Raw genomic sequence first — 16,803 nt, forward strand, 5'->3', positions numbered from 1 at the left:
CAAGAGTTTTTCTAATAATTTCAGAGTAGAGCCAGAGGGCCTAAGAGAAAAGTATAGAACAATACAAAACTAGAGTTCACATACGGTATGAAGGAAGGTATATATTTTTCTGGTAAAGTCCCAGGTGACAAGCCTCATATCTGGAGGCAGTAAGGGCTTAGCCTTTATCTGTTCTGAATGGGGAGTTATTCAAACATTTAGCATTGTGCCTGGCATCACAAGGTTGTCCTTGGCTTGGCAGCTTAATGATAAAGCTAACATTTAATGACCATCTACTATGTGCCAGGCACATGCTAAATCTTTGAATAGATTATTTAACTTTTTTTTAATAAGAAAAAAGTTAACAGTTTATTATAATTTATTTTATCTAACAATCTAGGAAGTTCCCAGCCATCAGCAGTTCCAGTGCAATTTCAGGTGCAACTGGGAATTCAGGAATCTCTGTGGAGCTGTTAGTGTAGCAAACATTGTAGGTAAAAAACATGCATACTTTTGATAGCACATATGATCGGATCTCTCAAACTGACTTCATTTGGTTTTTTTTCTTTCTTCCTTTCTCTCTCTCTCCCTTCCTTCCTTCCTTCCTTCCTTCCTTCCTTCCTTCCTTCCTTCCTTTTTCTTTTTATTTTTTTTTTCTTCTTTCTTTTTAAAATAAGTTCAGGGCGCCTGGGTGGCTCAGTCATTGGACATCTGCCTTCGGCTCAGGTCATGATCCCAGGGTTCTGGGATCGAGCCCCGCGTTGCACTCCCTGCTTTGCAGAAAGCCTGCTTCTCCCTCTCCCACTCCCCCTGCTTGTGTTCCCTCTCTCGCTGTGTCTCTCTCGGTCTAATAAATAAATAAAATCTTAAAAAAAAAAAAAAAGGCTCTAGGCTCAGAGTGGAGCCCAATGCAGGGCTTGAACTCACAACCCTGGGATCAAGAGTGAGAGACTTAACCGACTGAGCCAACCAGGTACCCCTCATTAGTTTTGTTCTCTGCAAACTGACTTGGGCCACTCAACATGGCTTTTATTGTTCCTGATGTTAGTGAATGTTCCCTTTATACAATAAATTCATGACCATCAAGATATCAATTTGGGGGTGCCTGGGTAGCTCAGTCAGTTGGGCATCTGCCTTCCACTCGGGTCATGATCCCAGAGGCCTGAGATTGAGCCCCACATTGGGCTGCTTGCTCAGTAAGGGAGCCTGCATCTCCCTCTCCCTCTGCCCCTGCTCTCATGTGCTCTCTCGCTCTCTCTCTCGCTCACTCTATCTCTCAAATAAATAAATAAATAATTAAAAAAAAAAAGATATCAGTTTGATATATGTGGCGTCAGGGCCTTCACAGCCACCATAGGTTTTCTCTTCTCCATCCATTATGTTCTTACTAAATTCTACTTTACTTCCACAGGAATTTTAGTAGTTTCTCAACAACCCTGCAGCCACCATGCTGTAGCAACGCCACAGCCCTTACTCCAGGGCCACCCCCTCACTCCCAGCTGCCTGCTGCCCCGAGGCCCATTATTTAACACTTTTAGAAAATCTTTATGAAGTACATGACTATTACACCCATTATATAGATGAGGAAAGTAGAGTTCAGAGCAACTAAACGATTTACTTAAAGCCATACAACAATTAATTGGCAGCCACACATTCAAGCATAGGAGGTCTGGTTCTAAACCATATTCTTACCCACGATCCACTCTTCTAACTTGTGGTACAGCCTCTTGTGTATTCCAGTCCTACCTGAAGTACCCTACAGCAATGCCTGCTGTTCTGTAAGGACCATGAGGAGAAAAGGTGTGTGATGGGGGGAGAGGTCCTCTTTCTTTGATAGAGTAAGTGACAAATTTTAACAGTCAGACATTGTTCCAGAAGATGGCTCATTCTTAGGTCTCCAGCCTATTAGGTGACTGTGTATAGGGGGAGGACAACTGGCTGGACGGGAGACATTAATTCTTGTTGTGACTTGGACTTGATAAGCAGGAGCCTTCTGGAGCACCTGGCTGGCTCAGTCATAGAGCCTATGGCTGTTGAGTTCAGGGTTGTGAGTTTGAGCCCATGTTTGGGATAGAGATTACTTAAAAATTTAAAAAACACAAAAAACGGACTAGAGCTATCTAGAGCCCTATCTAGAGTTAAAGTTTTATCTTCCATCAGCCTTCACTTGAAAAACCTTTAAAAATCAATCAAATGGCGACACCTAGGTGGTTCACTCAGTTGAGGGCCTGACTCTTGATTTCGGCTCAGGTCATGATCTCAGAGTCCTGAGATTGAACCCCGTGGGGAGTTGGCTTGAGATTCTTTCCCTCTGCCCCTCTTCCTGCGCACATGCATGCACCCGCATGCTTTCTCTGTCTCTCTCAAATAAATAAAATCTTAAAAAAAAAAAGAATCAATCAAATGGGAAACGAGTATGTGCCTGCCCCATATATATATGCGTGTGTGTATGTGTGTGTGTGTGTATATATATATGTATATATATATATAATATAAAACCATGTGTATATGGTTACAAACAATTTATAAAAAATGTATGGGAGGGGCGCCTGGCTGGCTCAGTTGGTGGTGTGTGTGACTCTTGATCTTAGGGTTGTAAATTTGAGCCCCGTGTTGAGTGTAGAGATTACTTAAAATTAAATCTTAAAAAAATATATGTGGGGAAAAAATGGAGAAAAAGCCTGGAAAGAAATATACCAAAATGTAACCAGTGGTTTGTTTTTGTTTTTTTAAGTGCTAGGACTTTTTTCAATGTTTCCATATTTTCCAGGTGTTCTAAAATGTGTGAGGGGCGCCTGGGTGGCTCAGTCGGTTAGGGGTCTGCCTTCAGCTCAGGTCATGATCCCAGGGTCCTGGGATCAAGCCCCACATCAGGCTCCCTGCTCGGTGGGAGGCCTGCTTCTCCCTCTCCCTCTGTCCCTGCTTGTGTTCCCTCTCTCGCTGCGTCTCTCTCTGTCAGATAAATAAATAAAATCTTTAAAAAATAAATAAATAAATAAATAAATAAATAAATAAATAAATAAAATGTGTGAGTGCTATTTAAAAGGAGAAAAATAAGCTATTTTTTAAAGGACAAAATCAACTTCTTTCCATGAAGCCTTCTCTGATGTCCCCAGGTGGAGTTGAACGTTTCCCCTGTATTGCCATCCTTGACTCTACTTACAGCTATGTTGTAACACATAGATCTAACTCACTAGACTTGCCATCTATGTCCCATTCATTTTATTTCCTCAGCACCTCGCCCTCAAATGGTAACATTCAGTGTTTACTGAATGGAATGAACATTTGTGAAAATGCAAGATACAAAGGAATGAACAGTGTCAAAGGGAAGTTTAGGATTAAAAGACTAGTAAGGAGCACAGATATTGAAAGGGAGTGATCCTTTAGGATTGGGGCAGGGGGTTGTCAAGGTCTGGGAGAAGAGGAGGTGTTGAGTTAGGCCTTGATTCATTCATGCGTTGCTGAAACGCCAGATAGAGTTTAGAGTTTGGTATGAATAAAGGTATAGGATGTGCAAGAAAGCTTTTTTTTTTTTTTTTACTTTTTAATTGTAAAATAGTGTAAAATATTTTAATTTATTTTATACATAGCATACATCTTACCATTTAACCATTTTTAGGTGTACAGTCTGTGACATTAAGTACATTCACGTTGTGCAACCATCACCACTATCCATCTCTAGAACTTTTTCATCATCCAAAACTGAAATTCTGTGCCCATTAAACAATAACTCCGCATTCTCTCCTCCCCCGCCCTGCAGCAGGCTTTGGTAACCATTATTCTACTTTCTGTCTGTATGAATTTGACTATTCCAGTACCTTCTATAAGTGGAATCATATAACATTTGTCCTTTTGTGTTTGTTTGGCTTATTCACTCTGCATAATGTCTTCATGGTTGTGTAAAAAACGTTTGAGGGATTGGCTTGATAGTAGAGAGGATTCAAATAAAGAAACAGAAGAAGATGAAGATAAAACTGGAAAGGTACTTATGGCCGATTGGGAAATGCCTTGAATGCAAACCTACATGGCTGCTGTTGTGGGACCAGATGATTGTGGAAGTTGGAACTGTTACAGTCTCTTGGAAAGTATTATGGCAATATCCTGTAAAATTAAATGTAAGTACATCCTCACCTAGAGAAATAAAAACATAACCCAGTACATAATGATAATACAAGAATGCTTATTGCAACATTGTTTACAATGACAAAAAATAATATTATTGTGTATAAATAAGGTAATAGTCAAATAAATTATTGTACATCCAGACTGTGGAATAATATGCAACTAATGAAAAATCATATTCTAGCTGTATGCATTAACCTGGAGAAGTAGTAGAGTGGCATGTTAAATGAAAAATGTTGCAGGAGCGCCTGGGTGGCTCAGTCGGTTAAGTGTCTGCCTTCAGCTCAGATCATGATCCTGGGGTCTTGGGACTGAGCCCCACATTGGTCTCCCAGCTCAGCTGGGAGCCTGTTTCTCCCTCTGTCCCTCACCTGCCACTCCCCTTGCTTGTGCTCGCGTGCACAAGCTCTCTCTCTCTCTCTCTGTCAAATAAATAAATAAGATCTTTTTTTTTAAGATTTTATTTATTTGAGAGAGAGAGAAAGCACATGAGAGGGGGGAGGGTCAGAGGGAGAAGCAGACTCCCTGCTGAGCAGGGAGCCCGATATGGGACTCGATCCAGGGACTCCAGGATCATGACCTGAGCCAAAGGCAATCACTTAACCAACTGAGCCACCCAGGTGCCCAAAATAAATAAAATCTTAAAAAAAAAAAAAAAAGAAAAATGTAAGTTGCAGAGGAATTTATGAGGTACGACTGCATTTTATTTATTTATTTGTTTATTTAAGAGGGAGAAAGGGGGTGAGGGTTAGAGGGAGAGGGACAGAGAGAATCCCAAGCAGGTTCCACACACAGCACAGAGCCAGACTCGGGGCTCGATCTCACAATGCTGAGATCATGACCTGAGCTGAAATAAAGAGTTGGGCGCTTAACCAACTGAGCCACCCAGGTGCCCCTGCATTTTTTAAATTTGAAACAATATGAGACTCTAATTATGAATAACTATATTTATAAATGCTTATTCTATTCTATTCTATTCTATTTATTCAACAAATATTTATTGAGTTCCAGCTGTGGGCCAGGCACTCACTCTAAGTACTGGGTATATAGCAGTAAACAAAACAGACAAGTATCCCTACCCTCATGGAAATTGCATTCTAGTTGGGGAGCAGGAGCAGACAGTAACTGAAGAAACAAGTAAACTGTATAGGAGTTTAGGTGGTGATAAGTGTTAGGGAGAAAATTAAAACTGAAGAGGAGGCTAGGGGGCAATTCTAGTATGTTGCACAATTTGGAGTGGTACCATTCACCTTGGGGAAAAGTGACGGACAGGATGAAAATTCAAGAGGGTGATCAAGGAAGACCTTACAAACAAGGAGATATCTGATAAAAGATCTGAAAGGAGTAAGGGAATGAATGATGTGGATATATGGGAGAAGAGCATTCCAGGCGAAGAGAACATAGAGGAGGGGTTGCCTAGCTAGCTTGGTTGTGGAGCGTGTGACTCTTGATTTTGGGGCTGTGAGTTTGAGTCCCATGTTGGGTATAGAGATTACTTAAAAATAAAATCTTTTTTATTTTATTTTTTTAAAGATTTTATTTATTTATTTGAGAGAGAGAGAATGAGAGAGAGCAAGCACATGAGAGGGGGGAGGGTCAGAGGGAGAAGCAGACTCCCTGCCGAGCAGGGAGCCCGATGCGGGACTCAATCCAGGGACTCCAGGATCATGACCTGAGCCGAAGGCAGTCACTTAACCAACTGAGCCACCCAGGCGCCCAATAAAATCTTTTTTAAAAGAGAGAGAGAGAAAGAGAGCACATAAAGGGAAATGTGGAAGAAAAGTATTAATAAATGTTACCCTAGGAGCACCTGGCTGGCTCAGTCAGTAGAGCATGTGACTCTTGATCTCAGGCTCATGAGTTCAAGCCCCATCTTGGGTGTAGAGATTACATACATACATAAATAAATAAAGCCGTATTTAAAAAAGAAAAAAGCTACGGGTGCCTGGGTGGCTCAGATTGCTAAACGTCTGCCTTTGGCTTGGGTCATGGTCCCAGGGTCCTGGGATCAAGTCCCTCATCGGGCTCCCTGCTCAGCGGGGAGCCTGCTTCTCCCTCTGCCTCTCTCTCGTTCTCTGTCTCTTATGAATAAATGAATAAAATCTTAAAAAAAAATAAAAAGAAAAAAGCTAAATATATATATGTTACCCTAGAGGGTGAGATGGAAAGAGCGGATTATTAAATAATTTTCCTTTATATATGTCGGTATTATTTGACTTTGTTACAACAAGCATGCGTTTATTAAAAGTTGTAAGGATTAAATGAAATAATAAAAATATACATAAACTGTTAAATGCTCTACCATTGTTATTCATTACCTTATAAATAGTTGGAACCCATTGAACACTTCTGAGCAGAAGCATGAGATTATGGAAGCAATTTAAAAAAAAATTTTTTTTAAGATTTTATTTATTTATTCATGAGAGACGCACAGAGAGAGAGGCAGAGGCAGAGGGAGAAGCAGGCTCCCCAAGGATCAGGGAGCCCGATGCGGGACCCGATCCCAGGACCCCGGGATCATGACCTGAGCTGAAGGCAGACGCCCAACCATCTGAGCCACCCAGGCACCCTTAAATTTTTTTTTTTAAGATTTTATTTATTTATTTGTCAGAGAGAGAGCATAAGCAGGGGGAGCAGCAGGCAGAGGGAGAAGCAGGCTCCCTGCTGAGCAAGGAGCCCAATGTGGGACTTGATTCTAGGACCCTGGGATCATGACCAGTGCCAAAGGCAGATGCTTAACCAAATGAGCCATCCAGGCATCCCTGGAAGCAATTTTTTAAACTGCAGCAAAATCATAAAACAAAAAATTAGCTATTTTATTTTATTTTTTTTACGATTTTAGTTATTTATTTGAGAGAGAGTGCATGAGCAGGGGGAGAGGCAGAGGAAGAAGAGAAACAGACTCCCCACTGAGCAGGGAGCCCCACGTGGGGCTCCATCCCAGGACTCCGAGATTATGACCTGAGCTGAAGGCAGATGCTTAACCAACTGAGCCACTCAGGCGCCCCCCCAAAATAAGCCACTTTAAAGCATAAAATTCAGTGGTATTAAGTACATTCACAATGTTGTGTAACCACTGCCTCTCTAGGTCCAAAACATTTTCATTACCCCCCCAAAATACCTGACATCCATAGAGCAGTTGCTCCCAATTTTCCCCTCCCTCTGGCCCCTGGCAACCACTAACTTGCTTTCTATCTCTATGGATATTTCAGATAAATGGAATCATACCATATGTGACCTTTTGTATCTGGTTTCTTTCACTTAGCACAACATTTTCAAGATGCATACATTTCTCAGCAAGTATTAGTATTTCATTTCTTTTCATGGCCATGTAATGTTCCATTGCTTAATGTACCCTGTTTTGTTTATGCATTCAGTGGATGGACATTTGGGCTGTTTCCACCTTCTGGCTATTGTAAATAGAATAGTTCTGCTATGCACATTCATGTTACAAATATTTGAGTACCTGTTTTCAGTTCTTTTGTTTAAATGCCTGGGAGTGGAATTGCTAGGTCATATGTTAATTTTATGTGTGACTTTTTGAGGAACCACCAAGCTATTTTCCACAGGAGCTGTACCATTTTACTTTCCAGGGCACGAGGGTTCTAATTTCTCCACGTTATAACTGACATTTGTTGTTTTCCTTTTTTTTTTTTAATGACCTTCCTAGTTGATGTGGTGTTTCATTATGGTTTTGATTTGCATGTCCTTAATGACTAATGATCTGAGCATCTTTTTATGTACTCGTTGGACATTTGTAAATCTTTTTTGGGAGGAATGTCTATTCGAGTCATTTACCGATTTTTAAAAATTGGGTTGTTTGTCTCTTTGTTGTTGAGCTCTAAGAGTTCCTTATATACTCTGGATACTAGACTGTTATCAGACATATGAGTTGCAAGTATTTTCTCCTATTTTGTAGGTTGGATGAAAGAAATTTTAAGACAATTAATTTGACAACTGTGTGTGTAGGAAGGATTCCAGGAGAAGTTTAAGGGCACAAAGACCAACTAGGAAGCCATTACAGTTCTTCAGGTTGCAGTGAACACAGAATAGTAACAATGGGAAAATATCCCCAAAAGATTGTGTACCACAGGTGAAATTAGGAAAAGTCAAAGTGTAATGGATAAGATTAGCCATCTGTAGAAGAAGCAAATGACCTGGTGTCGTCTCAGGAAAGCATAATTCTATCAATATACTAAAGCTCTAGCAGCCTAATCACTTAAAGTAGAATGGCTGGAGCCCTAACACAATCAAATTCTAACCTAATCAATTACAATAAAATGGCTGAAGTGAACATAAACAGAATCAATTATATTAACTTGGCTGAAGCTGAGACCCAATCAATTCAATTGTATCTTGTCTTCACAAAAGGGGGAGATAATCTGCATAGAATTCCCCCTTCCCCAACCAAAAAAAAAAAAAAAATGTCAGTATTTCCCCAGTGACATTTAGGGAAGAAGATTCCCTGTTTGGACTACATAAGTATCTTCTATATTTATAAAGAAGATGGATGTAGTTCTATTAGTCATTAAAATTATCCAACTAATTCGCTTGTTCACTGAACAGCCTTCTAATTATAATATTTGACTTCCAAAATTGTCAAGTATTTTGATTGGTCAATAGGATTGTCTAGGCCACTGTAAGTTATATGTGGAACATTAAATCAACCATATGGCTTATATTTCATGCTCTTTTGAGTTTGGTCAGCATAAATGAATTCTCCTAAGATGAATTAATCGGACAAAATCAACTTCAGGGCATTCAAGCTGAGGCTCAGAACCTCTTAAAGAAGAAAACTCAACAATGTTTGTATCTCTTGTCACTCTAACATCAACCCAGGCTTGGCAGGAGCCTTATTTCATGTACTCAGAGAGGTAGTGAGAGGAGTTTTTGTTGTTTTGTTTTTCCATTTTAGAGTGGAATGAAGACTTAGAAAGTGCTTAGGTTGCCTAGGGCCGCACATAGTTCACCTAGATTAGGTGCTAAATGCTCCAACTCCCAGCCCAGGGCTTGCTCTGCCTCTTGCTAAAGCAATCATTGATTGTTTCTACAGAATGGGAAACAGGATAAACAGGGGGAATTACAGATAGAAGAGCCTCAGCCATAACTGATGGCCTGGAAATAGGAGCACATCCCCTCCACAAAATGACTAGTAAGGACACAGAGATTCTTGGGTGCTCAGTAGGGGCACTTTCTGACAGTGAAGCAGGTCTTGGGGAGACAAGAGAAGAAGGTAGAATCTTTCTGACCCAACAGCAGTCTGGCTTTGTCTCTGAAGTATAGGAAGTGTCTCCCCAACATACGACTATGATGACACTTAAGACCACAAAGAGGAAGCTTCCTGGGATTATATAGCTGCTGCTTTGATCCGAGAGAACGGGGTGGTAATTCCACCTGGATGAACTCTTAGGACTGCCACCTTGCACTTCAGCCCTATCTGAATTATTTTATTACTCTTCCTCAGGACTGGAACCACATAGTCAGCTGTACAGAGAGCAACCTTGCTGCTTGTGGTGCAGAACTGAATGTTAGCTATGCACTCAGACAAATCTAATTTTCTCATCTTTTCACAGAGCTGAGAGGGGATGGCCTTAGAAACAGGGATACTTCTTTCATCTTAATAAGGTAGAAGGCTGAGCATGTGGAAATACACGCAAGTAAGATGGTGGATTTGGTATTGGAAAAATAAAACAATCCATCTAACTGCATCTATTTTATCAATGAAATGTGAGACAAGGTCATCTGCTGAGAGAGAAGTGGAGGGGGGGTTGGAGATTTTAGAAGAAAGAAGGTGTGAAACAATTATTGAGCAGAGTAGAAATGAGAATTTACCGGGGAAATGTAGTATTAGGCAATGTTGAGCTTTTGGGTCATAAGTTTAAAGTGATACTAGTCAGCAAGAATCTGGGATTTCCTCTATCACTATTTAGCTGCCCAGGTATAGATGTGGAGAAGCTAAATTGTTGGATTTAACCAGAATTGATTTTTTAAAAATTTCCTTAAGTAATCTCTGCACCCAACATGGGGCTTGAACTAACATGAACTAACATGAACTAACAACCCCAAGATCAAGAGTCACGTGCTTTACAGACTGAGCCAGCCAAGCATCCCAGAATTGATTGTTTTCTCCCCAGGAAAGTTCAATGGAGGGGGAAAGGGGCAAGGAAGTTAACAGTGTCTGCAGGTTTATAGTTCTGGATATGAAGGGGAGTGGATGGGTTATTTAAAGAATAAAATAAAGGGGCGCCTGGGTGGCTCAGGCAGTTAAGCGTCTGCTTTTGGCTCAGGTCATGATCCCAGGGTCCTGGGATTGAGGGTCCTGGGATCGAGCCTCTGCATCAGGCTCCCTGCTCAGCGGGAAGCCCTCTTCTCCCTCTCCCTCTGCCACTCCCCCTGCTTGTGCTCTCTCGCTCTCTATCTCTGTCAAATAAATAAATAAAATCTTTAAAAAAAAAAAAAAGAATAAAATAAAAAGATAGTATCAATGGTTTAGAGATCTTTGAGGGAAAAGAGGTAATTGGGTGGGAGGAGAGGTGTTAGGGTGTGAGAAGAAAAGATAGAAATGGTGAACCAGAAGTTAAGGTACTTGGACATTTCAGAGGATTTTATCTGGACTAAATTTTTCCAACCTTTTTTTCTTTTCCAACCATTGGTCTTTCCTTATTTCTTCTTTCTACCTTTCCTCCCACCAGAGAGTAAGAAACAATGAAGTCTGCTTTTCGTTTCTTGTCTGGGTAACTGAGCTGCTGGCTCTCCACCAGTCCTCAATATGAAGCCCTTTCTCTTTTTCTGTCTCTTCATTCTGGAGAAGGAAAGCTGATAGTTGGGGGAAGATGAGGTCAGGAGCTCTGCACCTTTCTCCTTGTGGGTGTCTCGTTCTCTGCCAAGTGATCTCTTTGGGGAAAATATGGCCAGAGGAGCAGCAAGCAGGTTATGAGCATGGTTTCAACTGCAACCAGAGCGAACACAGACAAGAACTGCCAACAGGGAAATTGTGAGGCCCTGGTGTGGAGATAGGCTTTTTGGAAGAAACTTTAGTTGGCAAGAGACTTTGGGAAGGGGCCCAGAGGCACTTGGAAAATTAGGCAACCTTTATCCAGTGTCTCCATGTGCTATATAGAGGTGAGCCCAGGCTCACCACAGTGAGGAGAACCCCCTTGTCAGTTTTGGCCAAGTTGGTCACTCCTAGAGACTGGGATAACCTCATTAAAGCCCTGTAAGTTGGGCACGTGGGTGGCTCAGTCGTTAAGCGTCTGCTTTCAGCTCAGGTCATGATCCCAGGGTCCTGGAATCGAGCCCCACATCGGGCTCCCTGCTCAGCGGGAAGTCTGCTTCTCCCTCTCCCACTCCCCCTGCTTGGTTCCTGCTCTCGCTATCTCTCTCTCTGTCAAATAAATAAATAAAGTCTTTAAATAATAAATAAATAAATAAATAAATAAATCCCTGTAAGTTTTCCCAGGGTAGGTCATCCCAACTTGCCCTAGGGTACTTGGAGGGAGGAGTCTATCTGAGAACTTTTTTTTTTAAGATTTTATTTATTTGACAGAAAGAGACAGCGAGAGCAGGAACACAAGCAGGGGGAGTGGGAGAGGGAGAAGCAGGCTTCCCGCCGAGCAGGGAGCCCGATGTGGGACTCGATCCCAGGACCCTGGGATCATGACCTGAGCTGAAGGCAGATGCTTAACGACTGAGCCACCCAGGAGCCCTATCTGAGAACTTTGATAGGCAACTAGACTCCAGGCAGGGAGTGGGCTCTGAGCCTCCTCACTAAGACCTACTCTGTTGTCCCAGGAAACTTAGGAGACTTCCTCTCCACCCAAACCTCTTTTTACAACATTGGGGTTCCCATATACTATAACTGGTCAAATCTTAGAGATTCCCCTCCACAACTGTGCATTTACATATATCGTTTCTTCTGCTCAGAATGTTGTCTCCCATTTTTCTCCTAGGAAATTCAGATTTTTCCATCTTTCAAGACTAGTTGAGGGGCACTTGGGTGGCCCAGTCGGCTGGGTGTCTGCCTTCGGCTCAGGTCATGATCCCAGGGTCCTGGGATCAAGCCCCACGTCGGGCTTCATGCTCTGTGGGGAGCCTGCTTCTCCCTCTCCCTCTGCCTGCCTCTCTGCCTACCTGTGATCTCTCTCTGTATCAAATAAATAAATAAAATCTTAAAAAAAAAAAAGACTAGTTGAAAGGTTACCTCCTCTCTGAGGCCTCCTCTGAGATAGTTGCTTCTTTTTCTTTGTTCCCCCCAAAACTAATTTTTTAAATCTTTTTTTTTTTTATTTTTAAAGATTTTTTGGGGCCCCTGGGTGGCTCAGATGGTTAAGCGTCTGCCTTCGGCTCGGGTCATGATCCCAGGGTCCTGGGATCGAGTCCCGCATCGGGCTCCCTGCTCCTTGGGAGCCTGCTTCTCCCTCTGCCTCTCTCTCTCGCTCTCTGTCTCTCATGAATAAATAAATAAAAATCTTAAAAAAAAAGAGTTTTAAAAATTATTATTTATTTACTTGTCAGAGAGGGAGAGAGAGAGAGCACAGCAGGGGAAGCGGCAGGCAGCAGGAGAGGGAGAAGCAGACTCCTCACTGAGCAGGGAACCTGAGGTGGGAATAGATCCAGGACCCTGGGATCATGACCTGAGCCGAAGGGAGACACTTAACTGACTGAGCCACCCAGGCATCCCCCCCACAAAAAAACCCTAATTTATCTATTCTCACATCACTGGCCATATCCACTTACCTGTTTATACATGTGTCTGCACCATTAGACTGTGAGTGCCCAAAGGCAAAAGATCACAACTTAGTTATCTTGGTATCCTCCAAATTTAGCAATTTGGCAAATACTCTATATTTGTTGATTGAGTGACAGTATTTATACTCAGAACTAGACACCTTGAGGTATATATAAAAAAGACAAAACATAAAATGCACTCCTTCTCAATAAGTTTATTAGTTCACAACAATTTAATGCAATAATTTAATATATTTATTAATAATATTAGATGTGCCACATATGTACCATTTAATAGTGCTTACTATATCCCAGGCACTGAGTCACTGAATTAAACACACATACCTGGTTTTTAGCTCATTTATTTCTCACAATAACATGTATTGTTATTATCCCCCAAATTACTGGGTGGGTAAAATTAGGCTTGGAGAGATTAAAGAATTTGCTTGAGATCTCAAAGTGATTGTCAGAGTACAGGCATTTCCAACTCCAAAATTCATGCTCTTAAAAAAATTTTTAAGAATTTATATTTTTTAAGTTTTTATTTATTTACATAATCTCTGCACCCAATGTGGGGCTTGAACTCACAACCCCGAAATCAAGAGTCTCATGCTCTTCCAACTGAGCCAGCCAGGCACCCCCTAAATTTATGCTCTTAGCCTTTGTGCTATAGGGCCTGAGTCAAGTTTTGTACAATACAGTTTATACCGTCACTATTACAAGGCAATATAATAAAACACAAAATCATATGGTTCAATTTGCAAATAAAACATTTAAATCAGGTTATTAATTATTTGGTACATATAAGGAACCGATGCTCATGGACTTTCTGTGTAAGCACTTTACGTACATGGTCACATCTGATCCCTCACAATCACCTGTGTCGGGAGCTCTATTCTCCCCATTTAGGAGAAATTGAGGCTCAAGGAGGTTAGATAATTTGCCAAAATGCACAGTGCTGTGTTTAGCTGACAAACTGAGATCTCTCTTCTACTCCATACTGCCTCAGATTGGTAGGAAGGGCCAAGCAGAGCATTTTGGTGGAGGCGAGCGGCTTGAGCAAAGATAGAAGACTGGAATGAGCAGGATAGCCGTGAGAAGGAGCAAATAGGCATCTGGCTGGCTTAGTTGGAGGAGCCTATGGCTCTTGGTCTTGGGGTGGTGAGTTTGAGCCCCACGTTGGGCACAGAGCTTACTTAATTTAAAAAAAAAAAAATTAAAGGGACGCCTGGGTGGCTCAGTAGGTTAAACATCTGCCTTCAGCTCAGGTCATGATCCCCGGGTCCTGGAATCAAGTCCCGCTTTGGGCTCCTTGCTCAGCGGGGAGCCTGCTTCTCCCTCTGCCTGCCGCTCCCCCTGCTTGTGCTCGCTCTCTCTGACAAACAAATAAATAAAATATTTTTTAAAAAATAGGCATCGGGCGCCTGGGTGGCTCAGTTGGTTAAGCGACTGCCTTCGGCTCAGGTCATGATCCTGGAGTTCCAGGATCGAGTCCCGCATCGGGTTCCCTGCTCAGCGGGGAGTCTGCTTCTCCCTCTGACCCTCTCCCCTCTCATGTGCTCTCTCTCTCTCTCTCTCATTCTCTCTCTCAAATAAATAAATAAAATCTATTAAAAAAATAAAATAATAAAATAAAAAATAGGCATCAAGCCTCATCCTCTAAGGAGCAGAGGGTGGGGCTTCCTAGGCAGCTCCGCCCCTGCAGAGGATTACAACATGGTGAGGTGGGGGTAGGGGTTTGGGGTTCCTGGAAGGTGACTGAAGCCCATAAGGCTGGCCCTGTGCCCATTGTGTGGCTAAAACTGGCCCCGCCCAGTAGTGCTGGTGGGAGAGCCATGGCCTGAGGGCTAGTTCCTGGAAGTCTAGCTGCCACCCGCCCCCACAAACTGCTGCGTCCTAGGCCTGAATGTCTCCCAGAGTCAGACTGCCCACCGGCTGGCTGCAAGTCTCTCACACAGGAGTGTGGCCTCCAGATAGGTTAGTCTTGTTCCCCAAGCCCCTGGGATGCTCTGGCCTCCAGGCTTTGAAGCTTCCATCTCCCAATAATAACAGATTCACTTTCCTATTGACTTCTCTTCATCTTCTCAACACCACTAAATAGGTATTATTATCATCTCCATTTTTCAGGTGAGGAGAGAAAACTCAGAAAGTTTGGGCTGCCCAAGCCCACATAACCAGGAAATGCTGAAACTCAAGCCCAGGTCTGAAGATTCAGGATCTGGTCCTCCCTCATTCTGCTATACACCATGCTCATGTCTCTTTCGAGATTTAGAATGAAGCCCCAGGGGTTATTTCTTCTGGGCTACTCTGGACTCATCTATTAGTCTTCATCCATTTTGGGTTTAGGGCTAGGCTCTGCTACCAGGGCATAACTCTTAGATGTCAGAGTCTGGGAACTTCAGTCTTACACAACTCCCTGGACCCGTAAGCCCCGAGCTTTTTTGGTCTGAGAATGGGGCTCAGTCTCCCCTCAACTCCTGCGTCAATCCTCTAAGAATTCTTATCACTGGAGGGCGCCTGGGTGGCTCAGTCGTTAAGCGTCTGCTTTCGGCTCAGGTCATGATCCCAGGGTCCTGGGATCGAGCCCCACGTTGGGCTCCCTGCTTGGTGGGAAGCCTGCTTCTCACTCTCCCACTCCCCCTGCTTGTGTTCCTGCTCTTGCTATCTCTCTCTCTCTGTCAAATAAATAAATAAAATCTTTAAAAAAAAAAAAAGAATTCTTATCACTGGAAAGGACCTCCTCAACTTTTTTTTAATCCTATCCTTACCCAAACTAGAACACAAGGAAAAACCCCAGTGGATGGCTTAGGAGATCTGGCTCCAATACCTGGGCCTCGGTTTACTTTAGTAAGAGGGGCCTTAACTATTCCCAGGTCCCAGACCCCCTCCACTACCTCCCCCTGCCATCCGGGGTAACCGCCAGGCTCTGGTGCCTAGGATAACGCCCAGCCCTCCCCTTGCCTCCTGTGGCTGCCTCCCCTTTCCGTCTGTTGAGAGAGGAAGCCAGGGGGTGGCGGGTGCAACCCTGCAGGGCACTGATAAAGGGCCAGGCCTGCCCCCGCCCCCTGGGGCCACTGCGGTCAGGCCAGCAGGCAAGCAGGCAAGGCAGCCATCTCCCTCTGGGACCCATGGCCCTCCCCTGGTTCCACCTCTGCCACCCCGCCCTACTCGGGAAGCTGGTTGCATAACCCAGTGGGGTGTTTGGCAACACACTTGTGGCTTGACCTAATGCTGGTGGTGGTGTGCACATGCGTTGGGGTGAGGGGGGGATGGATTGATCAGGGGTATCAAGTCAGCCTTTTGGGGGTAGGTGAGCAACATGGATGGAGAATGGTGTAACAGTAAAGACACGTTGCCATGTTTTTCTCCATATTCTGTCTGCTACCTTTGCTGAAGTGGGGGAATCTTGGGATAGGAAAATATTAGGGATTCTGCCTTGCCCAGCCACAAGCACTACCCATCCAGGCTCCTCATGCCCTGCTAATCATCAATCAGACAAAGGAGACTGAAGAGAGAAGGCTGTTGACTCTGGACATCAGAAATCTGCGAGGAGGAGGCTGAAGGAACCATTCCCACCCCTGAGGGCTGTCAAGGGTGTTCTGGCGGCAGGACCCAGCGTGGGAACGGCAGTCATGGCCTCTTCCTATAGGAGGGGAGTAGGAGAGAGGTGGGAAAGACACTTCTGCCTGGCCTCAGTGAAGGCTGTCTGTTCACTTAGTCCACCCTACATGATCATGTCTGTCCCCCTGAAATAAGCAGGAAACTGCTTCAGATACTTCTATGACTGCCTATTGCTTACAAGATAAAATTGTCCCTAGCTTGACTTTCAAGACATTTTACAATCTAGCCTCAAATTTCCCAGGCTTATCTTCTACTACTTCCTACCCCCACACCCCACCCTAGTAGACCCAAAGTACTACCCTATGTTTTATGGCTCTGTGCCTTCATATCTTTGCTTGGAATACCCTTCTCCCT

The 16,803-nt window shown here is 43.3% G+C and overlaps 1 pseudogene; it reads right to left on the bottom strand.

The window, feature by feature from the left end:
- Positions 1–367: 367 nt before the first annotated feature.
- Positions 368–1,356, bottom strand: LOC123838770 (elongin-C-like; annotated as a pseudogene).
- Positions 1,357–16,803: the final 15,447 nt, after the last annotated feature.

This window comes from Mirounga angustirostris, unplaced genomic scaffold, assembly GCF_029215605.1.
Source record: "Mirounga angustirostris isolate CCGP_5_RB_7025 unplaced genomic scaffold, mMirAng1.0.hap1 SCAF_5, whole genome shotgun sequence".
In the NCBI taxonomy this organism is placed as follows: domain Eukaryota; kingdom Metazoa; phylum Chordata; class Mammalia; order Carnivora; family Phocidae; genus Mirounga; species Mirounga angustirostris.